This window comes from Dicentrarchus labrax, unplaced genomic scaffold (genome assembly GCF_905237075.1).
Source record: "Dicentrarchus labrax unplaced genomic scaffold, dlabrax2021, whole genome shotgun sequence".
In the NCBI taxonomy this organism is placed as follows: domain Eukaryota; kingdom Metazoa; phylum Chordata; class Actinopteri; family Moronidae; genus Dicentrarchus; species Dicentrarchus labrax.
This window is the reverse complement of record NW_026136831.1, coordinates 5,001-25,201: the sequence shown is the minus strand read 5'-3', so window position 1 is coordinate 25,201 and position 20,201 is coordinate 5,001. Positions and strand designations below refer to the sequence as shown.

Here is a 20,201-nt window from a genome sequence, read left to right as displayed (position 1 = left end):
TCAAATCGTAAGTACATAAATAAACGTCTTGAATGGACTCTAATCCCACAGACAAACAGAACATGGTGTAACAACGTCTTTAAAAGGTCCATTTGCAGGTGAAGCTCTCGCTTACGGCCATACCACCCTGAACGCGCCCGATCTCGTCCGATCTCGGAAGCTAAGCAGGGTCGGGCCTGGTTAGTACTTGGATGGGAGACCGCCTGGGAATACCAGGTGCTGTAAGCCTTTTCATTTCTCTTAGCAAACAGCAGAGGCTGCTGCTTCTTCACTGTACACAGAACGTTGTTCAGATATTTTTTCCACTGTTGTTGTATAATATTTAAGCTTTCCGTCTAGATGGAATTCATTTGATTCTACTATTGTTATTATCATTGTTGTTGTTGTTGTTATCACTTGTCCACTGCAGGATAATATCTAAACTTCATTCATGAGGACATGTTGAATTTTTCTCCTGCACACCCTGTTAAGGAATTGATTTCGTGGGACCTGATTTTGGGAGAGTTCAAGTCAGTAAATGCATGAATTAATACAGAACTAAGTTGGTCATCAAATCGTAAGTACATAAATAAACGTCTTGAATGGACTCTAATCCCACAGACAAACAGAACATGGTGTAACAACGTCTTTAAAAGGTCCATTTGCAGGTGAAGCTCTCGCTTACGGCCATACCACCCTGAACGCGCCCGATCTCGTCCGATCTCGGAAGCTAAGCAGGGTCGGGCCTGGTTAGTACTTGGATGGGAGACCGCCTGGGAATACCAGGTGCTGTAAGCCTTTTCATTTCTCTTAGCAAACAGCAGAGGCTGCTGCTTCTTCACTGTACACAGAACGTTGTTCAGATATTTTTTCCACTGTTGTTGTATAATATTTAAGCTTTCCGTCTAGATGGAATTCATTTGATTCTACTATTGTTATTATCATTATTTTGTTGTTGTTGTTGTTATCACTTGTCCACTGCAGGATAATATCTAAACTTCATTCATGAGGACATGTTGAATTTTTCTCCTGCACACCCTGTTAAGGAATTGATTTCGTGGGACCTGATTTTGGGAGAGTTCAAGTCAGTAAATGCATGAATTAATACAGAACTAAGTTGGTCATCAAATCGTAAGTACATAAATAAACGTCTTGAATGGACTCTAATCCCACAGACAAACAGAACATGGTGTAACAACGTCTTTAAAAGGTCCATTTGCAGGTGAAGCTCTCGCTTACGGCCATACCACCCTGAACGCGCCCGATCTCGTCCGATCTCGGAAGCTAAGCAGGGTCGGGCCTGGTTAGTACTTGGATGGGAGACCGCCTGGGAATACCAGGTGCTGTAAGCCTTTTCATTTCTCTTAGCAAACAGCAGAGGCTGCTGCTTCTTCACTGTACACAGAACGTTGTTCAGATATTTTTTCCACTGTTGTTGTATAATATTTAAGCTTTCCGTCTAGATGGAATTCATTTGATTCTACTATTGTTATTATCATTATCATTGTTGTTGTTGTTGTTATCACTTGTCCACTGCAGGATAATATCTAAACTTCATTCATGAGGACATGTTGAATTTTTCTCCTGCACACCCTGTTAAGGAATTGATTTCGTGGGACCTGATTTTGGGAGAGTTCAAGTCAGTAAATGCATGAATTAATACAGAACTAAGTTGGTCATCAAATCGTAAGTACATAAATAAACGTCTTGAATGGACTCTAATCCCACAGACAAACAGAACATGGTGTAACAACGTCTTTAAAAGGTCCATTTGCAGGTGAAGCTCTCGCTTACGGCCATACCACCCTGAACGCGCCCGATCTCGTCCGATCTCGGAAGCTAAGCAGGGTCGGGCCTGGTTAGTACTTGGATGGGAGACCGCCTGGGAATACCAGGTGCTGTAAGCCTTTTCATTTCTCTTAGCAAACAGCAGAGGCTGCTGCTTCTTCACTGTACACAGAACGTTGTTCAGATATTTTTTCCACTGTTGTTGTATAATATTTAAGCTTTCCGTCTAGATGGAATTCATTTGATTCTACTATTGTTATTATCATTGTTGTTGTTGTTGTTATCACTTGTCCACTGCAGGATAATATCTAAACTTCATTCATGAGGACATGTTGAATTTTTCTCCTGCACACCCTGTTAAGGAATTGATTTCGTGGGACCTGATTTTGGGAGAGTTCAAGTCAGTAAATGCATGAATTAATACAGAACTAAGTTGGTCATCAAATCGTAAGTACATAAATAAACGTCTTGAATGGACTCTAATCCCACAGACAAACAGAACATGGTGTAACAACGTCTTTAAAAGGTCCATTTGCAGGTGAAGCTCTCGCTTACGGCCATACCACCCTGAACGCGCCCGATCTCGTCCGATCTCGGAAGCTAAGCAGGGTCGGGCCTGGTTAGTACTTGGATGGGAGACCGCCTGGGAATACCAGGTGCTGTAAGCCTTTTCATTTCTCTTAGCAAACAGCAGAGGCTGCTGCTTCTTCACTGTACACAGAACGTTGTTCAGATATTTTTTCCACTGTTGTTGTATAATATTTAAGCTTTCCGTCTAGATGGAATTCATTTGATTCTACTATTGTTATTATCATTGTTGTTGTTGTTGTTATCACTTGTCCACTGCAGGATAATATCTAAACTTCATTCATGAGGACATGTTGAATTTTTCTCCTGCACACCCTGTTAAGGAATTGATTTCGTGGGACCTGATTTTGGGAGAGTTCAAGTCAGTAAATGCATGAATTAATACAGAACTAAGTTGGTCATCAAATCGTAAGTACATAAATAAACGTCTTGAATGGACTCTAATCCCACAGACAAACAGAACATGGTGTAACAACGTCTTTAAAAGGTCCATTTGCAGGTGAAGCTCTCGCTTACGGCCATACCACCCTGAACGCGCCCGATCTCGTCCGATCTCGGAAGCTAAGCAGGGTCGGGCCTGGTTAGTACTTGGATGGGAGACCGCCTGGGAATACCAGGTGCTGTAAGCCTTTTCATTTCTCTTAGCAAACAGCAGAGGCTGCTGCTTCTTCACTGTACACAGAACGTTGTTCAGATATTTTTTCCACTGTTGTTGTATAATATTTAAGCTTTCCGTCTAGATGGAATTCATTTGATTCTACTATTGTTATTATCATTGTTGTTGTTGTTGTTATCACTTGTCCACTGCAGGATAATATCTAAACTTCATTCATGAGGACATGTTGAATTTTTCTCCTGCACACCCTGTTAAGGAATTGATTTCGTGGGACCTGATTTTGGGAGAGTTCAAGTCAGTAAATGCATGAATTAATACAGAACTAAGTTGGTCATCAAATCGTAAGTACATAAATAAACGTCTTGAATGGACTCTAATCCCACAGACAAACAGAACATGGTGTAACAACGTCTTTAAAAGGTCCATTTGCAGGTGAAGCTCTCGCTTACGGCCATACCACCCTGAACGCGCCCGATCTCGTCCGATCTCGGAAGCTAAGCAGGGTCGGGCCTGGTTAGTACTTGGATGGGAGACCGCCTGGGAATACCAGGTGCTGTAAGCCTTTTCATTTCTCTTAGCAAACAGCAGAGGCTGCTGCTTCTTCACTGTACACAGAACGTTGTTCAGATATTTTTTCCACTGTTGTTGTATAATATTTAAGCTTTCCGTCTAGATGGAATTCATTTGATTCTACTATTGTTATTATCATTGTCTTGTTGTTGTTGTTGTTATCACTTGTCCACTGCAGGATAATATCTAAACTTCATTCATGAGGACATGTTGAATTTTTCTCCTGCACACCCTGTTAAGGAATTGATTTCGTGGGACCTGATTTTGGGAGAGTTCAAGTCAGTAAATGCATGAATTAATACAGAACTAAGTTGGTCATCAAATCGTAAGTACATAAATAAACGTCTTGAATGGACTCTAATCCCACAGACAAACAGAACATGGTGTAACAACGTCTTTAAAAGGTCCATTTGCAGGTGAAGCTCTCGCTTACGGCCATACCACCCTGAACGCGCCCGATCTCGTCCGATCTCGGAAGCTAAGCAGGGTCGGGCCTGGTTAGTACTTGGATGGGAGACCGCCTGGGAATACCAGGTGCTGTAAGCCTTTTCATTTCTCTTAGCAAACAGCAGAGGCTGCTGCTTCTTCACTGTACACAGAACGTTGTTCAGATATTTTTTCCACTGTTGTTGTATAATATTTAAGCTTTCCGTCTAGATGGAATTCATTTGATTATACTATTGTTATTATCATTGTTGTTGTTGTTGTTATCACTTGTCCACTGCAGGATAATATCTAAACTTCATTCATGAGGACATGTTGAATTTTTCTCCTGCACACCCTGTTAAGGAATTGATTTCGTGGGACCTGATTTTGGGAGAGTTCAAGTCAGTAAATGCATGAATTAATACAGAACTAAGTTGGTCATCAAATCGTAAGTACATAAATAAACGTCTTGAATGGACTCTAATCCCACAGACAAACAGAACATGGTGTAACAACGTCTTTAAAAGGTCCATTTGCAGGTGAAGCTCTCGCTTACGGCCATACCACCCTGAACGCGCCCGATCTCGTCCGATCTCGGAAGCTAAGCAGGGTCGGGCCTGGTTAGTACTTGGATGGGAGACCGCCTGGGAATACCAGGTGCTGTAAGCCTTTTCATTTCTCTTAGCAAACAGCAGAGGCTGCTGCTTCTTCACTGTACACAGAACGTTGTTCAGATATTTTTTCCACTGTTGTTGTATAATATTTAAGCTTTCCGTCTAGATGGAATTCATTTGATTCTACTATTGTTATTATCATTGTTGTTGTTGTTGTTATCACTTGTCCACTGCAGGATAATATCTAAACTTCATTCATGAGGACATGTTGAATTTTTCTCCTGCACACCCTGTTAAGGAATTGATTTCGTGGGACCTGATTTTGGGAGAGTTCAAGTCAGTAAATGCATGAATTAATACAGAACTAAGTTGGTCATCAAATCGTAAGTACATAAATAAACGTCTTGAATGGACTCTAATCCCACAGACAAACAGAACATGGTGTAACAACGTCTTTAAAAGGTCCATTTGCAGGTGAAGCTCTCGCTTACGGCCATACCACCCTGAACGCGCCCGATCTCGTCCGATCTCGGAAGCTAAGCAGGGTCGGGCCTGGTTAGTACTTGGATGGGAGACCGCCTGGGAATACCAGGTGCTGTAAGCCTTTTCATTTCTCTTAGCAAACAGCAGAGGCTGCTGCTTCTTCACTGTACACAGAACGTTGTTCAGATATTTTTTCCACTGTTGTTGTATAATATTTAAGCTTTCCGTCTAGATGGAATTCATTTGATTCTACTATTGTTATTATCATTGTTGTTGTTGTTGTTATCACTTGTCCACTGCAGGATAATATCTAAACTTCATTCATGAGGACATGTTGAATTTTTCTCCTGCACACCCTGTTAAGGAATTGATTTCGTGGGACCTGATTTTGGGAGAGTTCAAGTCAGTAAATGCATGAATTAATACAGAACTAAGTTGGTCATCAAATCGTAAGTACATAAATAAACGTCTTGAATGGACTCTAATCCCACAGACAAACAGAACATGGTGTAACAACGTCTTTAAAAGGTCCATTTGCAGGTGAAGCTCTCGCTTACGGCCATACCACCCTGAACGCGCCCGATCTCGTCCGATCTCGGAAGCTAAGCAGGGTCGGGCCTGGTTAGTACTTGGATGGGAGACCGCCTGGGAATACCAGGTGCTGTAAGCCTTTTCATTTCTCTTAGCAAACAGCAGAGGCTGCTGCTTCTTCACTGTACACAGAACGTTGTTCAGATATTTTTTCCACTGTTGTTGTATAATATTTAAGCTTTCCGTCTAGATGGAATTCATTTGATTCTACTATTGTTATTATCATTGTTGTTGTTGTTGTTATCACTTGTCCACTGCAGGATAATATCTAAACTTCATTCATGAGGACATGTTGAATTTTTCTCCTGCACACCCTGTTAAGGAATTGATTTCGTGGGACCTGATTTTGGGAGAGTTCAAGTCAGTAAATGCATGAATTAATACAGAACTAAGTTGGTCATCAAATCGTAAGTACATAAATAAACGTCTTGAATGGACTCTAATCCCACAGACAAACAGAACATGGTGTAACAACGTCTTTAAAAGGTCCATTTGCAGGTGAAGCTCTCGCTTACGGCCATACCACCCTGAACGCGCCCGATCTCGTCCGATCTCGGAAGCTAAGCAGGGTCGGGCCTGGTTAGTACTTGGATGGGAGACCGCCTGGGAATACCAGGTGCTGTAAGCCTTTTCATTTCTCTTAGCAAACAGCAGAGGCTGCTGCTTCTTCACTGTACACAGAACGTTGTTCAGATATTTTTTCCACTGTTGTTGTATAATATTTAAGCTTTCCGTCTAGATGGAATTCATTTGATTCTACTATTGTTATTATCATTGTTGTTGTTGTTGTTATCACTTGTCCACTGCAGGATAATATCTAAACTTCATTCATGAGGACATGTTGAATTTTTCTCCTGCACACCCTGTTAAGGAATTGATTTCGTGGGACCTGATTTTGGGAGAGTTCAAGTCAGTAAATGCATGAATTAATACAGAACTAAGTTGGTCATCAAATCGTAAGTACATAAATAAACGTCTTGAATGGACTCTAATCCCACAGACAAACAGAACATGGTGTAACAACGTCTTTAAAAGGTCCATTTGCAGGTGAAGCTCTCGCTTACGGCCATACCACCCTGAACGCGCCCGATCTCGTCCGATCTCGGAAGCTAAGCAGGGTCGGGCCTGGTTAGTACTTGGATGGGAGACCGCCTGGGAATACCAGGTGCTGTAAGCCTTTTCATTTCTCTTAGCAAACAGCAGAGGCTGCTGCTTCTTCACTGTACACAGAACGTTGTTCAGATATTTTTTCCACTGTTGTTGTATAATATTTAAGCTTTCCGTCTAGATGGAATTCATTTGATTCTACTATTGTTATTATCATTGTTGTTGTTGTTGTTATCACTTGTCCACTGCAGGATAATATCTAAACTTCATTCATGAGGACATGTTGAATTTTTCTCCTGCACACCCTGTTAAGGAATTGATTTCGTGGGACCTGATTTTGGGAGAGTTCAAGTCAGTAAATGCATGAATTAATACAGAACTAAGTTGGTCATCAAATCGTAAGTACATAAATAAACGTCTTGAATGGACTCTAATCCCACAGACAAACAGAACATGGTGTAACAACGTCTTTAAAAGGTCCATTTGCAGGTGAAGCTCTCGCTTACGGCCATACCACCCTGAACGCGCCCGATCTCGTCCGATCTCGGAAGCTAAGCAGGGTCGGGCCTGGTTAGTACTTGGATGGGAGACCGCCTGGGAATACCAGGTGCTGTAAGCCTTTTCATTTCTCTTAGCAAACAGCAGAGGCTGCTGCTTCTTCACTGTACACAGAACGTTGTTCAGATATTTTTTCCACTGTTGTTGTATAATATTTAAGCTTTCCGTCTAGATGGAATTCATTTGATTCTACTATTGTTATTATCATTGTTGTTGTTGTTGTTATCACTTGTCCACTGCAGGATAATATCTAAACTTCATTCATGAGGACATGTTGAATTTTTCTCCTGCACACCCTGTTAAGGAATTGATTTCGTGGGACCTGATTTTGGGAGAGTTCAAGTCAGTAAATGCATGAATTAATACAGAACTAAGTTGGTCATCAAATCGTAAGTACATAAATAAACGTCTTGAATGGACTCTAATCCCACAGACAAACAGAACATGGTGTAACAACGTCTTTAAAAGGTCCATTTGCAGGTGAAGCTCTCGCTTACGGCCATACCACCCTGAACGCGCCCGATCTCGTCCGATCTCGGAAGCTAAGCAGGGTCGGGCCTGGTTAGTACTTGGATGGGAGACCGCCTGGGAATACCAGGTGCTGTAAGCCTTTTCATTTCTCTTAGCAAACAGCAGAGGCTGCTGCTTCTTCACTGTACACAGAACGTTGTTCAGATATTTTTTCCACTGTTGTTGTATAATATTTAAGCTTTCCGTCTAGATGGAATTCATTTGATTCTACTATTGTTATTATCATTGTTGTTGTTGTTGTTATCACTTGTCCACTGCAGGATAATATCTAAACTTCATTCATGAGGACATGTTGAATTTTTCTCCTGCACACCCTGTTAAGGAATTGATTTCGTGGGACCTGATTTTGGGAGAGTTCAAGTCAGTAAATGCATGAATTAATACAGAACTAAGTTGGTCATCAAATCGTAAGTACATAAATAAACGTCTTGAATGGACTCTAATCCCACAGACAAACAGAACATGGTGTAACAACGTCTTTAAAAGGTCCATTTGCAGGTGAAGCTCTCGCTTACGGCCATACCACCCTGAACGCGCCCGATCTCGTCCGATCTCGGAAGCTAAGCAGGGTCGGGCCTGGTTAGTACTTGGATGGGAGACCGCCTGGGAATACCAGGTGCTGTAAGCCTTTTCATTTCTCTTAGCAAACAGCAGAGGCTGCTGCTTCTTCACTGTACACAGAACGTTGTTCAGATATTTTTTCCACTGTTGTTGTATAATATTTAAGCTTTCCGTCTAGATGGAATTCATTTGATTCTACTATTGTTATTATCATTGTTGTTGTTGTTGTTATCACTTGTCCACTGCAGGATAATATCTAAACTTCATTCATGAGGACATGTTGAATTTTTCTCCTGCACACCCTGTTAAGGAATTGATTTCGTGGGACCTGATTTTGGGAGAGTTCAAGTCAGTAAATGCATGAATTAATACAGAACTAAGTTGGTCATCAAATCGTAAGTACATAAATAAACGTCTTGAATGGACTCTAATCCCACAGACAAACAGAACATGGTGTAACAACGTCTTTAAAAGGTCCATTTGCAGGTGAAGCTCTCGCTTACGGCCATACCACCCTGAACGCGCCCGATCTCGTCCGATCTCGGAAGCTAAGCAGGGTCGGGCCTGGTTAGTACTTGGATGGGAGACCGCCTGGGAATACCAGGTGCTGTAAGCCTTTTCATTTCTCTTAGCAAACAGCAGAGGCTGCTGCTTCTTCACTGTACACAGAACGTTGTTCAGATATTTTTTCCACTGTTGTTGTATAATATTTAAGCTTTCCGTCTAGATGGAATTCATTTGATTCTACTATTGTTATTATCATTATCATTGTTGTTGTTGTTGTTATCACTTGTCCACTGCAGGATAATATCTAAACTTCATTCATGAGGACATGTTGAATTTTTCTCCTGCACACCCTGTTAAGGAATTGATTTCGTGGGACCTGATTTTGGGAGAGTTCAAGTCAGTAAATGCATGAATTAATACAGAACTAAGTTGGTCATCAAATCGTAAGTACATAAATAAACGTCTTGAATGGACTCTAATCCCACAGACAAACAGAACATGGTGTAACAACGTCTTTAAAAGGTCCATTTGCAGGTGAAGCTCTCGCTTACGGCCATACCACCCTGAACGCGCCCGATCTCGTCCGATCTCGGAAGCTAAGCAGGGTCGGGCCTGGTTAGTACTTGGATGGGAGACCGCCTGGGAATACCAGGTGCTGTAAGCCTTTTCATTTCTCTTAGCAAACAGCAGAGGCTGCTGCTTCTTCACTGTACACAGAACGTTGTTCAGATATTTTTTCCACTGTTGTTGTATAATATTTAAGCTTTCCGTCTAGATGGAATTCATTTGATTATACTATTGTTATTATCATTGTTGTTGTTGTTGTTATCACTTGTCCACTGCAGGATAATATCTAAACTTCATTCATGAGGACATGTTGAATTTTTCTCCTGCACACCCTGTTAAGGAATTGATTTCGTGGGACCTGATTTTGGGAGAGTTCAAGTCAGTAAATGCATGAATTAATACAGAACTAAGTTGGTCATCAAATCGTAAGTACATAAATAAACGTCTTGAATGGACTCTAATCCCACAGACAAACAGAACATGGTGTAACAACGTCTTTAAAAGGTCCATTTGCAGGTGAAGCTCTCGCTTACGGCCATACCACCCTGAACGCGCCCGATCTCGTCCGATCTCGGAAGCTAAGCAGGGTCGGGCCTGGTTAGTACTTGGATGGGAGACCGCCTGGGAATACCAGGTGCTGTAAGCCTTTTCATTTCTCTTAGCAAACAGCAGAGGCTGCTGCTTCTTCACTGTACACAGAACGTTGTTCAGATATTTTTTCCACTGTTGTTGTATAATATTTAAGCTTTCCGTCTAGATGGAATTCATTTGATTCTACTATTGTTATTATCATTTGTTGTTGTTGTTGTTATCACTTGTCCACTGCAGGATAATATCTAAACTTCATTCATGAGGACATGTTGAATTTTTCTCCTGCACACCCTGTTAAGGAATTGATTTCGTGGGACCTGATTTTGGGAGAGTTCAAGTCAGTAAATGCATGAATTAATACAGAACTAAGTTGGTCATCAAATCGTAAGTACATAAATAAACGTCTTGAATGGACTCTAATCCCACAGACAAACAGAACATGGTGTAACAACGTCTTTAAAAGGTCCATTTGCAGGTGAAGCTCTCGCTTACGGCCATACCACCCTGAACGCGCCCGATCTCGTCCGATCTCGGAAGCTAAGCAGGGTCGGGCCTGGTTAGTACTTGGATGGGAGACCGCCTGGGAATACCAGGTGCTGTAAGCCTTTTCATTTCTCTTAGCAAACAGCAGAGGCTGCTGCTTCTTCACTGTACACAGAACGTTGTTCAGATATTTTTTCCACTGTTGTTGTATAATATTTAAGCTTTCCGTCTAGATGGAATTCATTTGATTATACTATTGTTATTATCATTGTTGTTGTTGTTGTTATCACTTGTCCACTGCAGGATAATATCTAAACTTCATTCATGAGGACATGTTGAATTTTTCTCCTGCACACCCTGTTAAGGAATTGATTTCGTGGGACCTGATTTTGGGAGAGTTCAAGTCAGTAAATGCATGAATTAATACAGAACTAAGTTGGTCATCAAATCGTAAGTACATAAATAAACGTCTTGAATGGACTCTAATCCCACAGACAAACAGAACATGGTGTAACAACGTCTTTAAAAGGTCCATTTGCAGGTGAAGCTCTCGCTTACGGCCATACCACCCTGAACGCGCCCGATCTCGTCCGATCTCGGAAGCTAAGCAGGGTCGGGCCTGGTTAGTACTTGGATGGGAGACCGCCTGGGAATACCAGGTGCTGTAAGCCTTTTCATTTCTCTTAGCAAACAGCAGAGGCTGCTGCTTCTTCACTGTACACAGAACGTTGTTCAGATATTTTTTCCACTGTTGTTGTATAATATTTAAGCTTTCCGTCTAGATGGAATTCATTTGATTCTACTATTGTTATTATCATTATCATTGTTGTTGTTGTTGTTGTTATCACTTGTCCACTGCAGGATAATATCTAAACTTCATTCATGAGGACATGTTGAATTTTTCTCCTGCACACCCTGTTAAGGAATTGATTTCGTGGGACCTGATTTTGGGAGAGTTCAAGTCAGTAAATGCATGAATTAATACAGAACTAAGTTGGTCATCAAATCGTAAGTACATAAATAAACGTCTTGAATGGACTCTAATCCCACAGACAAACAGAACATGGTGTAACAACGTCTTTAAAAGGTCCATTTGCAGGTGAAGCTCTCGCTTACGGCCATACCACCCTGAACGCGCCCGATCTCGTCCGATCTCGGAAGCTAAGCAGGGTCGGGCCTGGTTAGTACTTGGATGGGAGACCGCCTGGGAATACCAGGTGCTGTAAGCCTTTTCATTTCTCTTAGCAAACAGCAGAGGCTGCTGCTTCTTCACTGTACACAGAACGTTGTTCAGATATTTTTTCCACTGTTGTTGTATAATATTTAAGCTTTCCGTCTAGATGGAATTCATTTGATTATACTATTGTTATTATCATTGTTGTTGTTGTTGTTATCACTTGTCCACTGCAGGATAATATCTAAACTTCATTCATGAGGACATGTTGAATTTTTCTCCTGCACACCCTGTTAAGGAATTGATTTCGTGGGACCTGATTTTGGGAGAGTTCAAGTCAGTAAATGCATGAATTAATACAGAACTAAGTTGGTCATCAAATCGTAAGTACATAAATAAACGTCTTGAATGGACTCTAATCCCACAGACAAACAGAACATGGTGTAACAACGTCTTTAAAAGGTCCATTTGCAGGTGAAGCTCTCGCTTACGGCCATACCACCCTGAACGCGCCCGATCTCGTCCGATCTCGGAAGCTAAGCAGGGTCGGGCCTGGTTAGTACTTGGATGGGAGACCGCCTGGGAATACCAGGTGCTGTAAGCCTTTTCATTTCTCTTAGCAAACAGCAGAGGCTGCTGCTTCTTCACTGTACACAGAACGTTGTTCAGATATTTTTTCCACTGTTGTTGTATAATATTTAAGCTTTCCGTCTAGATGGAATTCATTTGATTCTACTATTGTTATTATCATTGTTGTTGTTGTTGTTATCACTTGTCCACTGCAGGATAATATCTAAACTTCATTCATGAGGACATGTTGAATTTTTCTCCTGCACACCCTGTTAAGGAATTGATTTCGTGGGACCTGATTTTGGGAGAGTTCAAGTCAGTAAATGCATGAATTAATACAGAACTAAGTTGGTCATCAAATCGTAAGTACATAAATAAACGTCTTGAATGGACTCTAATCCCACAGACAAACAGAACATGGTGTAACAACGTCTTTAAAAGGTCCATTTGCAGGTGAAGCTCTCGCTTACGGCCATACCACCCTGAACGCGCCCGATCTCGTCCGATCTCGGAAGCTAAGCAGGGTCGGGCCTGGTTAGTACTTGGATGGGAGACCGCCTGGGAATACCAGGTGCTGTAAGCCTTTTCATTTCTCTTAGCAAACAGCAGAGGCTGCTGCTTCTTCACTGTACACAGAACGTTGTTCAGATATTTTTTCCACTGTTGTTGTATAATATTTAAGCTTTCCGTCTAGATGGAATTCATTTGATTATACTATTGTTATTATCATTGTTGTTGTTGTTGTTATCACTTGTCCACTGCAGGATAATATCTAAACTTCATTCATGAGGACATGTTGAATTTTTCTCCTGCACACCCTGTTAAGGAATTGATTTCGTGGGACCTGATTTTGGGAGAGTTCAAGTCAGTAAATGCATGAATTAATACAGAACTAAGTTGGTCATCAAATCGTAAGTACATAAATAAACGTCTTGAATGGACTCTAATCCCACAGACAAACAGAACATGGTGTAACAACGTCTTTAAAAGGTCCATTTGCAGGTGAAGCTCTCGCTTACGGCCATACCACCCTGAACGCGCCCGATCTCGTCCGATCTCGGAAGCTAAGCAGGGTCGGGCCTGGTTAGTACTTGGATGGGAGACCGCCTGGGAATACCAGGTGCTGTAAGCCTTTTCATTTCTCTTAGCAAACAGCAGAGGCTGCTGCTTCTTCACTGTACACAGAACGTTGTTCAGATATTTTTTCCACTGTTGTTGTATAATATTTAAGCTTTCCGTCTAGATGGAATTCATTTGATTCTACTATTGTTATTATCATTGTTGTTGTTGTTGTTATCACTTGTCCACTGCAGGATAATATCTAAACTTCATTCATGAGGACATGTTGAATTTTTCTCCTGCACACCCTGTTAAGGAATTGATTTCGTGGGACCTGATTTTGGGAGAGTTCAAGTCAGTAAATGCATGAATTAATACAGAACTAAGTTGGTCATCAAATCGTAAGTACATAAATAAACGTCTTGAATGGACTCTAATCCCACAGACAAACAGAACATGGTGTAACAACGTCTTTAAAAGGTCCATTTGCAGGTGAAGCTCTCGCTTACGGCCATACCACCCTGAACGCGCCCGATCTCGTCCGATCTCGGAAGCTAAGCAGGGTCGGGCCTGGTTAGTACTTGGATGGGAGACCGCCTGGGAATACCAGGTGCTGTAAGCCTTTTCATTTCTCTTAGCAAACAGCAGAGGCTGCTGCTTCTTCACTGTACACAGAACGTTGTTCAGATATTTTTTCCACTGTTGTTGTATAATATTTAAGCTTTCCGTCTAGATGGAATTCATTTGATTATACTATTGTTATTATCATTGTTGTTGTTGTTGTTATCACTTGTCCACTGCAGGATAATATCTAAACTTCATTCATGAGGACATGTTGAATTTTTCTCCTGCACACCCTGTTAAGGAATTGATTTCGTGGGACCTGATTTTGGGAGAGTTCAAGTCAGTAAATGCATGAATTAATACAGAACTAAGTTGGTCATCAAATCGTAAGTACATAAATAAACGTCTTGAATGGACTCTAATCCCACAGACAAACAGAACATGGTGTAACAACGTCTTTAAAAGGTCCATTTGCAGGTGAAGCTCTCGCTTACGGCCATACCACCCTGAACGCGCCCGATCTCGTCCGATCTCGGAAGCTAAGCAGGGTCGGGCCTGGTTAGTACTTGGATGGGAGACCGCCTGGGAATACCAGGTGCTGTAAGCCTTTTCATTTCTCTTAGCAAACAGCAGAGGCTGCTGCTTCTTCACTGTACACAGAACGTTGTTCAGATATTTTTTCCACTGTTGTTGTATAATATTTAAGCTTTCCGTCTAGATGGAATTCATTTGATTCTACTATTGTTATTATCATTATCATTGTTGTTGTTGTTGTTATCACTTGTCCACTGCAGGATAATATCTAAACTTCATTCATGAGGACATGTTGAATTTTTCTCCTGCACACCCTGTTAAGGAATTGATTTCGTGGGACCTGATTTTGGGAGAGTTCAAGTCAGTAAATGCATGAATTAATACAGAACTAAGTTGGTCATCAAATCGTAAGTACATAAATAAACGTCTTGAATGGACTCTAATCCCACAGACAAACAGAACATGGTGTAACAACGTCTTTAAAAGGTCCATTTGCAGGTGAAGCTCTCGCTTACGGCCATACCACCCTGAACGCGCCCGATCTCGTCCGATCTCGGAAGCTAAGCAGGGTCGGGCCTGGTTAGTACTTGGATGGGAGACCGCCTGGGAATACCAGGTGCTGTAAGCCTTTTCATTTCTCTTAGCAAACAGCAGAGGCTGCTGCTTCTTCACTGTACACAGAACGTTGTTCAGATATTTTTTCCACTGTTGTTGTATAATATTTAAGCTTTCCGTCTAGATGGAATTCATTTGATTATACTATTGTTATTATCATTGTTGTTGTTGTTGTTATCACTTGTCCACTGCAGGATAATATCTAAACTTCATTCATGAGGACATGTTGAATTTTTCTCCTGCACACCCTGTTAAGGAATTGATTTCGTGGGACCTGATTTTGGGAGAGTTCAAGTCAGTAAATGCATGAATTAATACAGAACTAAGTTGGTCATCAAATCGTAAGTACATAAATAAACGTCTTGAATGGACTCTAATCCCACAGACAAACAGAACATGGTGTAACAACGTCTTTAAAAGGTCCATTTGCAGGTGAAGCTCTCGCTTACGGCCATACCACCCTGAACGCGCCCGATCTCGTCCGATCTCGGAAGCTAAGCAGGGTCGGGCCTGGTTAGTACTTGGATGGGAGACCGCCTGGGAATACCAGGTGCTGTAAGCCTTTTCATTTCTCTTAGCAAACAGCAGAGGCTGCTGCTTCTTCACTGTACACAGAACGTTGTTCAGATATTTTTTCCACTGTTGTTGTATAATATTTAAGCTTTCCGTCTAGATGGAATTCATTTGATTCTACTATTGTTATTATCATTGTTGTTGTTGTTGTTATCACTTGTCCACTGCAGGATAATATCTAAACTTCATTCATGAGGACATGTTGAATTTTTCTCCTGCACACCCTGTTAAGGAATTGATTTCGTGGGACCTGATTTTGGGAGAGTTCAAGTCAGTAAATGCATGAATTAATACAGAACTAAGTTGGTCATCAAATCGTAAGTACATAAATAAACGTCTTGAATGGACTCTAATCCCACAGACAAACAGAACATGGTGTAACAACGTCTTTAAAAGGTCCATTTGCAGGTGAAGCTCTCGCTTACGGCCATACCACCCTGAACGCGCCCGATCTCGTCCGATCTCGGAAGCTAAGCAGGGTCGGGCCTGGTTAGTACTTGGATGGGAGACCGCCTGGGAATACCAGGTGCTGTAAGCCTTTTCATTTCTCTTAGCAAACAGCAGAGGCTGCTGCTTCTTCACTGTACACAGAACGTTGTTCAGATATTTTTTCCACTGTTGTTGTATAATATTTAAGCTTTCCGTCTAGATGGAATTCATTTGATTCTACTATTGTTATTATCATTGTTGTTGTTGTTGTTATCACTTGTCCACTGCAGGATAATATCTAAACTTCATTCATGAGGACATGTTGAATTTTTCTCCTGCACACCCTGTTAAGGAATTGATTTCGTGGGACCTGATTTTGGGAGAGTTCAAGTCAGTAAATGCATGAATTAATACAGAACTAAGTTGGTCATCAAATCGTAAGTACATAAATAAACGTCTTGAATGGACTCTAATCCCACAGACAAACAGAACATGGTGTAACAACGTCTTTAAAAGGTCCATTTGCAGGTGAAGCTCTCGCTTACGGCCATACCACCCTGAACGCGCCCGATCTCGTCCGATCTCGGAAGCTAAGCAGGGTCGGGCCTGGTTAGTACTTGGATGGGAGACCGCCTGGGAATACCAGGTGCTGTAAGCCTTTTCATTTCTCTTAGCAAACAGCAGAGGCTGCTGCTTCTTCACTGTACACAGAACGTTGTTCAGATATTTTTTCCACTGTTGTTGTATAATATTTAAGCTTTCCGTCTAGATGGAATTCATTTGATTATACTATTGTTATTATCATTGTTGTTGTTGTTGTTATCACTTGTCCACTGCAGGATAATATCTAAACTTCATTCATGAGGACATGTTGAATTTTTCTCCTGCACACCCTGTTAAGGAATTGATTTCGTGGGACCTGATTTTGGGAGAGTTCAAGTCAGTAAATGCATGAATTAATACAGAACTAAGTTGGTCATCAAATCGTAAGTACATAAATAAACGTCTTGAATGGACTCTAATCCCACAGACAAACAGAACATGGTGTAACAACGTCTTTAAAAGGTCCATTTGCAGGTGAAGCTCTCGCTTACGGCCATACCACCCTGAACGCGCCCGATCTCGTCCGATCTCGGAAGCTAAGCAGGGTCGGGCCTGGTTAGTACTTGGATGGGAGACCGCCTGGGAATACCAGGTGCTGTAAGCCTTTTCATTTCTCTTAGCAAACAGCAGAGGCTGCTGCTTCTTCACTGTACACAGAACGTTGTTCAGATATTTTTTCCACTGTTGTTGTATAATATTTAAGCTTTCCGTCTAGATGGAATTCATTTGATTCTACTATTGTTATTATCATTGTTGTTGTTGTTGTTATCACTTGTCCACTGCAGGATAATATCTAAACTTCATTCATGAGGACATGTTGAATTTTTCTCCTGCACACCCTGTTAAGGAATTGATTTCGTGGGACCTGATTTTGGGAGAGTTCAAGTCAGTAAATGCATGAATTAATACAGAACTAAGTTGGTCATCAAATCGTAAGTACATAAATAAACGTCTTGAATGGACTCTAATCCCACAGACAAACAGAACATGGTGTAACAACGTCTTTAAAAGGTCCATTTGCAGGTGAAGCTCTCGCTTACGGCCATACCACCCTGAACGCGCCCGATCTCGTCCGATCTCGGAAGCTAAGCAGGGTCGGGCCTGGTTAGTACTTGGATGGGAGACCGCCTGGGAATACCAGGTGCTGTAAGCCTTTTCATTTCTCTTAGCAAACAGCAGAGGCTGCTGCTTCTTCACTGTACACAGAACGTTGTTCAGATATTTTTTCCACTGTTGTTGTATAATATTTAAGCTTTCCGTCTAGATGGAATTCATTTGATTCTACTATTGTTATTATCATTATCATTGTTGTTGTTGTTGTTGTTGTTATCACTTGTCCACTGCAGGATAATATCTAAACTTCATTCATGAGGACATGTTGAATTTTTCTCCTGCACACCCTGTTAAGGAATTGATTTCGTGGGACCTGATTTTGGGAGAGTTCAAGTCAGTAAATGCATGAATTAATACAGAACTAAGTTGGTCATCAAATCGTAAGTACATAAATAAACGTCTTGAATGGACTCTAATCCCACAGACAAACAGAACATGGTGTAACAACGTCTTTAAAAGGTCCATTTGCAGGTGAAGCTCTCGCTTACGGCCATACCACCCTGAACGCGCCCGATCTCGTCCGATCTCGGAAGCTAAGCAGGGTCGGGCCTGGTTAGTACTTGGATGGGAGACCGCCTGGGAATACCAGGTGCTGTAAGCCTTTTCATTTCTCTTAGCAAACAGCAGAGGCTGCTGCTTCTTCACTGTACACAGAACGTTGTTCAGATATTTTTTCCACTGTTGTTGTATAATATTTAAGCTTTCCGTCTAGATGGAATTCATTTGATTATACTATTGTTATTATCATTGTTGTTGTTGTTGTTATCACTTGTCCACTGCAGGATAATATCTAAACTTCATTCATGAGGACATGTTGAATTTTTCTCCTGCACACCCTGTTAAGGAATTGATTTCGTGGGACCTGATTTTGGGAGAGTTCAAGTCAGTAAATGCATGAATTAATACAGAACTAAGTTGGTCATCAAATCGTAAGTACATAAATAAACGTCTTGAATGGACTCTAATCCCACAGACAAACAGAACATGGTGTAACAACGTCTTTAAAAGGTCCATTTGCAGGTGAAGCTCTCGCTTACGGCCATACCACCCTGAACGCGCCCGATCTCGTCCGATCTCGGAAGCTAAGCAGGGTCGGGCCTGGTTAGTACTTGGATGGGAGACCGCCTGGGAATACCAGGTGCTGTAAGCCTTTTCATTTCTCTTAGCAAACAGCAGAGGCTGCTGCTTCTTCACTGTACACAGAACGTTGTTCAGATATTTTTTCCACTGTTGTTGTATAATATTTAAGCTTTCCGTCTAGATGGAATTCATTTGATTATACTATTGTTATTATCATTGTTGTTGTTGTTGTTGTTGTTGTTATCACTTGTCCACTGCAGGATAATATCTAAACTTCATTCATGAGGACATGTTGAATTTTTCTCCTGCACACCCTGTTAAGGAATTGATTTCGTGGGACCTGATTTTGGGAGAGTTCAAGTCAGTAAATGCATGAATTAATACAGAACTAAGTTGGTCATCAAATCGTAAGTACATAAATAAACGTCTTGAATGGACTCTAATCCCACAGACAAACAGAACATGGTGTAACAACGTCTTTAAAAGGTCCATTTGCAGGTGAAGCTCTCGCTTACGGCCATACCACCCTGAACGCGCCCGATCTCGTCCGATCTCGGAAGCTAAGCAGGGTCGGGCCTGGTTAGTACTTGGATGGGAGACCGCCTGGGAATACCAGGTGCTGTAAGCCTTTTCATTTCTCTTAGCAAACAGCAGAGGCTGCTGCTTCTTCACTGTACACAGAACGTTGTTCAGATATTTTTTCCACTGTTGTTGTATAATATTTAAGCTTTCCGTCTAGATGGAATTCATTTGATTATACTATTGTTATTATCATTGTTGTTGTTGTTGTTATCACTTGTCCACTGCAGGATAATATCTAAACTTCATTCATGAGGACATGTTGAATTTTTCTCCTGCACACCCTGTTAAGGAATTGATTTCGTGGGACCTGATTTTGGGAGAGTTCAAGTCAGTAAATGCATGAATTAATACAGAACTAAGTTGGTCATCAAATCGTAAGTACATAAATAAACGTCTTGAATGGACTCTAATCCCACAGACAAACAGAACATGGTGTAACAACGTCTTTAAAAGGTCCATTTGCAGGTGAAGCTCTCGCTTACGGCCATACCACCCTGAACGCGCCCGATCTCGTCCGATCTCGGAAGCTAAGCAGGGTCGGGCCTGGTTAGTACTTGGATGGGAGACCGCCTGGGAATACCAGGTGCTGTAAGCCTTTTCATTTCTCTTAGCAAACAGCAGAGGCTGCTGCTTCTTCACTGTACACAGAACGTTGTTCAGATATTTTTTCCACTGTTGTTGTATAATATTTAAGCTTTCCGTCTAGATGGAATTCATTTGATTCTACTATTGTTATTATCATTGT

At 41.5% G+C, this 20,201-nt stretch overlaps 37 non-coding genes across 37 annotated transcripts; all 37 read left to right on the top strand.

The window, feature by feature from the left end:
• The first annotated feature begins 109 nt into the window (after positions 1-109).
• On the top strand, positions 110-228 carry LOC127360021 (5S ribosomal RNA). Its single transcript, XR_007883128.1, has one exon. It is a non-coding gene; the product is annotated as a 5S ribosomal RNA (ribosomal RNA).
• Positions 229-658: 430 nt separating this feature from the next.
• On the top strand, positions 659-777 carry LOC127360020 (5S ribosomal RNA). The gene has a single exon (XR_007883127.1). It is a non-coding gene; the product is annotated as a 5S ribosomal RNA (ribosomal RNA).
• A 435-nt stretch (positions 778-1,212) lies between these two features.
• On the top strand, positions 1,213-1,331 carry LOC127360019 (5S ribosomal RNA). The gene has a single exon (XR_007883126.1). It is a non-coding gene; the product is annotated as a 5S ribosomal RNA (ribosomal RNA).
• A 436-nt stretch (positions 1,332-1,767) lies between these two features.
• Positions 1,768-1,886, top strand: LOC127360018 (5S ribosomal RNA). The gene has a single exon (XR_007883125.1). It is a non-coding gene; the product is annotated as a 5S ribosomal RNA (ribosomal RNA).
• Positions 1,887-2,316: 430 nt separating this feature from the next.
• LOC127360016 (5S ribosomal RNA) lies at positions 2,317-2,435 on the top strand. The gene has a single exon (XR_007883124.1). It is a non-coding gene; the product is annotated as a 5S ribosomal RNA (ribosomal RNA).
• Positions 2,436-2,865: 430 nt separating this feature from the next.
• On the top strand, positions 2,866-2,984 carry LOC127360015 (5S ribosomal RNA). Its single transcript, XR_007883123.1, has one exon. It is a non-coding gene; the product is annotated as a 5S ribosomal RNA (ribosomal RNA).
• A 430-nt stretch (positions 2,985-3,414) lies between these two features.
• LOC127360014 (5S ribosomal RNA) lies at positions 3,415-3,533 on the top strand. The gene has a single exon (XR_007883122.1). It is a non-coding gene; the product is annotated as a 5S ribosomal RNA (ribosomal RNA).
• Positions 3,534-3,968: 435 nt separating this feature from the next.
• Positions 3,969-4,087, top strand: LOC127360013 (5S ribosomal RNA). The gene has a single exon (XR_007883121.1). It is a non-coding gene; the product is annotated as a 5S ribosomal RNA (ribosomal RNA).
• Positions 4,088-4,517: 430 nt separating this feature from the next.
• LOC127360012 (5S ribosomal RNA) lies at positions 4,518-4,636 on the top strand. Its single transcript, XR_007883120.1, has one exon. It is a non-coding gene; the product is annotated as a 5S ribosomal RNA (ribosomal RNA).
• Positions 4,637-5,066: 430 nt separating this feature from the next.
• LOC127360011 (5S ribosomal RNA) lies at positions 5,067-5,185 on the top strand. The gene has a single exon (XR_007883119.1). It is a non-coding gene; the product is annotated as a 5S ribosomal RNA (ribosomal RNA).
• A 430-nt stretch (positions 5,186-5,615) lies between these two features.
• Positions 5,616-5,734, top strand: LOC127360009 (5S ribosomal RNA). Its single transcript, XR_007883117.1, has one exon. It is a non-coding gene; the product is annotated as a 5S ribosomal RNA (ribosomal RNA).
• Positions 5,735-6,164: 430 nt separating this feature from the next.
• Positions 6,165-6,283, top strand: LOC127360008 (5S ribosomal RNA). Its single transcript, XR_007883116.1, has one exon. It is a non-coding gene; the product is annotated as a 5S ribosomal RNA (ribosomal RNA).
• Positions 6,284-6,713: 430 nt separating this feature from the next.
• Positions 6,714-6,832, top strand: LOC127360007 (5S ribosomal RNA). The gene has a single exon (XR_007883115.1). It is a non-coding gene; the product is annotated as a 5S ribosomal RNA (ribosomal RNA).
• Positions 6,833-7,262: 430 nt separating this feature from the next.
• Positions 7,263-7,381, top strand: LOC127360006 (5S ribosomal RNA). Its single transcript, XR_007883114.1, has one exon. It is a non-coding gene; the product is annotated as a 5S ribosomal RNA (ribosomal RNA).
• Positions 7,382-7,811: 430 nt separating this feature from the next.
• LOC127360005 (5S ribosomal RNA) lies at positions 7,812-7,930 on the top strand. Its single transcript, XR_007883113.1, has one exon. It is a non-coding gene; the product is annotated as a 5S ribosomal RNA (ribosomal RNA).
• Positions 7,931-8,360: 430 nt separating this feature from the next.
• On the top strand, positions 8,361-8,479 carry LOC127360004 (5S ribosomal RNA). Its single transcript, XR_007883112.1, has one exon. It is a non-coding gene; the product is annotated as a 5S ribosomal RNA (ribosomal RNA).
• Positions 8,480-8,909: 430 nt separating this feature from the next.
• On the top strand, positions 8,910-9,028 carry LOC127360003 (5S ribosomal RNA). Its single transcript, XR_007883111.1, has one exon. It is a non-coding gene; the product is annotated as a 5S ribosomal RNA (ribosomal RNA).
• A 436-nt stretch (positions 9,029-9,464) lies between these two features.
• Positions 9,465-9,583, top strand: LOC127360002 (5S ribosomal RNA). The gene has a single exon (XR_007883110.1). It is a non-coding gene; the product is annotated as a 5S ribosomal RNA (ribosomal RNA).
• A 430-nt stretch (positions 9,584-10,013) lies between these two features.
• LOC127360000 (5S ribosomal RNA) lies at positions 10,014-10,132 on the top strand. Its single transcript, XR_007883109.1, has one exon. It is a non-coding gene; the product is annotated as a 5S ribosomal RNA (ribosomal RNA).
• Positions 10,133-10,563: 431 nt separating this feature from the next.
• On the top strand, positions 10,564-10,682 carry LOC127359999 (5S ribosomal RNA). The gene has a single exon (XR_007883108.1). It is a non-coding gene; the product is annotated as a 5S ribosomal RNA (ribosomal RNA).
• A 430-nt stretch (positions 10,683-11,112) lies between these two features.
• On the top strand, positions 11,113-11,231 carry LOC127359997 (5S ribosomal RNA). Its single transcript, XR_007883106.1, has one exon. It is a non-coding gene; the product is annotated as a 5S ribosomal RNA (ribosomal RNA).
• A 439-nt stretch (positions 11,232-11,670) lies between these two features.
• Positions 11,671-11,789, top strand: LOC127359996 (5S ribosomal RNA). The gene has a single exon (XR_007883105.1). It is a non-coding gene; the product is annotated as a 5S ribosomal RNA (ribosomal RNA).
• Positions 11,790-12,219: 430 nt separating this feature from the next.
• On the top strand, positions 12,220-12,338 carry LOC127359995 (5S ribosomal RNA). Its single transcript, XR_007883104.1, has one exon. It is a non-coding gene; the product is annotated as a 5S ribosomal RNA (ribosomal RNA).
• Positions 12,339-12,768: 430 nt separating this feature from the next.
• LOC127359994 (5S ribosomal RNA) lies at positions 12,769-12,887 on the top strand. Its single transcript, XR_007883103.1, has one exon. It is a non-coding gene; the product is annotated as a 5S ribosomal RNA (ribosomal RNA).
• A 430-nt stretch (positions 12,888-13,317) lies between these two features.
• Positions 13,318-13,436, top strand: LOC127359993 (5S ribosomal RNA). Its single transcript, XR_007883102.1, has one exon. It is a non-coding gene; the product is annotated as a 5S ribosomal RNA (ribosomal RNA).
• Positions 13,437-13,866: 430 nt separating this feature from the next.
• LOC127359992 (5S ribosomal RNA) lies at positions 13,867-13,985 on the top strand. The gene has a single exon (XR_007883101.1). It is a non-coding gene; the product is annotated as a 5S ribosomal RNA (ribosomal RNA).
• A 430-nt stretch (positions 13,986-14,415) lies between these two features.
• LOC127359991 (5S ribosomal RNA) lies at positions 14,416-14,534 on the top strand. The gene has a single exon (XR_007883100.1). It is a non-coding gene; the product is annotated as a 5S ribosomal RNA (ribosomal RNA).
• Positions 14,535-14,970: 436 nt separating this feature from the next.
• Positions 14,971-15,089, top strand: LOC127359990 (5S ribosomal RNA). Its single transcript, XR_007883099.1, has one exon. It is a non-coding gene; the product is annotated as a 5S ribosomal RNA (ribosomal RNA).
• Positions 15,090-15,519: 430 nt separating this feature from the next.
• LOC127359989 (5S ribosomal RNA) lies at positions 15,520-15,638 on the top strand. Its single transcript, XR_007883098.1, has one exon. It is a non-coding gene; the product is annotated as a 5S ribosomal RNA (ribosomal RNA).
• Positions 15,639-16,068: 430 nt separating this feature from the next.
• On the top strand, positions 16,069-16,187 carry LOC127359988 (5S ribosomal RNA). Its single transcript, XR_007883097.1, has one exon. It is a non-coding gene; the product is annotated as a 5S ribosomal RNA (ribosomal RNA).
• A 430-nt stretch (positions 16,188-16,617) lies between these two features.
• On the top strand, positions 16,618-16,736 carry LOC127359986 (5S ribosomal RNA). The gene has a single exon (XR_007883095.1). It is a non-coding gene; the product is annotated as a 5S ribosomal RNA (ribosomal RNA).
• Positions 16,737-17,166: 430 nt separating this feature from the next.
• LOC127359984 (5S ribosomal RNA) lies at positions 17,167-17,285 on the top strand. Its single transcript, XR_007883094.1, has one exon. It is a non-coding gene; the product is annotated as a 5S ribosomal RNA (ribosomal RNA).
• Positions 17,286-17,715: 430 nt separating this feature from the next.
• Positions 17,716-17,834, top strand: LOC127359983 (5S ribosomal RNA). The gene has a single exon (XR_007883093.1). It is a non-coding gene; the product is annotated as a 5S ribosomal RNA (ribosomal RNA).
• Positions 17,835-18,276: 442 nt separating this feature from the next.
• LOC127359982 (5S ribosomal RNA) lies at positions 18,277-18,395 on the top strand. Its single transcript, XR_007883092.1, has one exon. It is a non-coding gene; the product is annotated as a 5S ribosomal RNA (ribosomal RNA).
• Positions 18,396-18,825: 430 nt separating this feature from the next.
• On the top strand, positions 18,826-18,944 carry LOC127359981 (5S ribosomal RNA). Its single transcript, XR_007883091.1, has one exon. It is a non-coding gene; the product is annotated as a 5S ribosomal RNA (ribosomal RNA).
• A 439-nt stretch (positions 18,945-19,383) lies between these two features.
• LOC127359980 (5S ribosomal RNA) lies at positions 19,384-19,502 on the top strand. Its single transcript, XR_007883090.1, has one exon. It is a non-coding gene; the product is annotated as a 5S ribosomal RNA (ribosomal RNA).
• A 430-nt stretch (positions 19,503-19,932) lies between these two features.
• Positions 19,933-20,051, top strand: LOC127359978 (5S ribosomal RNA). The gene has a single exon (XR_007883089.1). It is a non-coding gene; the product is annotated as a 5S ribosomal RNA (ribosomal RNA).
• The last annotated feature ends 150 nt before the right edge of the window (positions 20,052-20,201 follow it).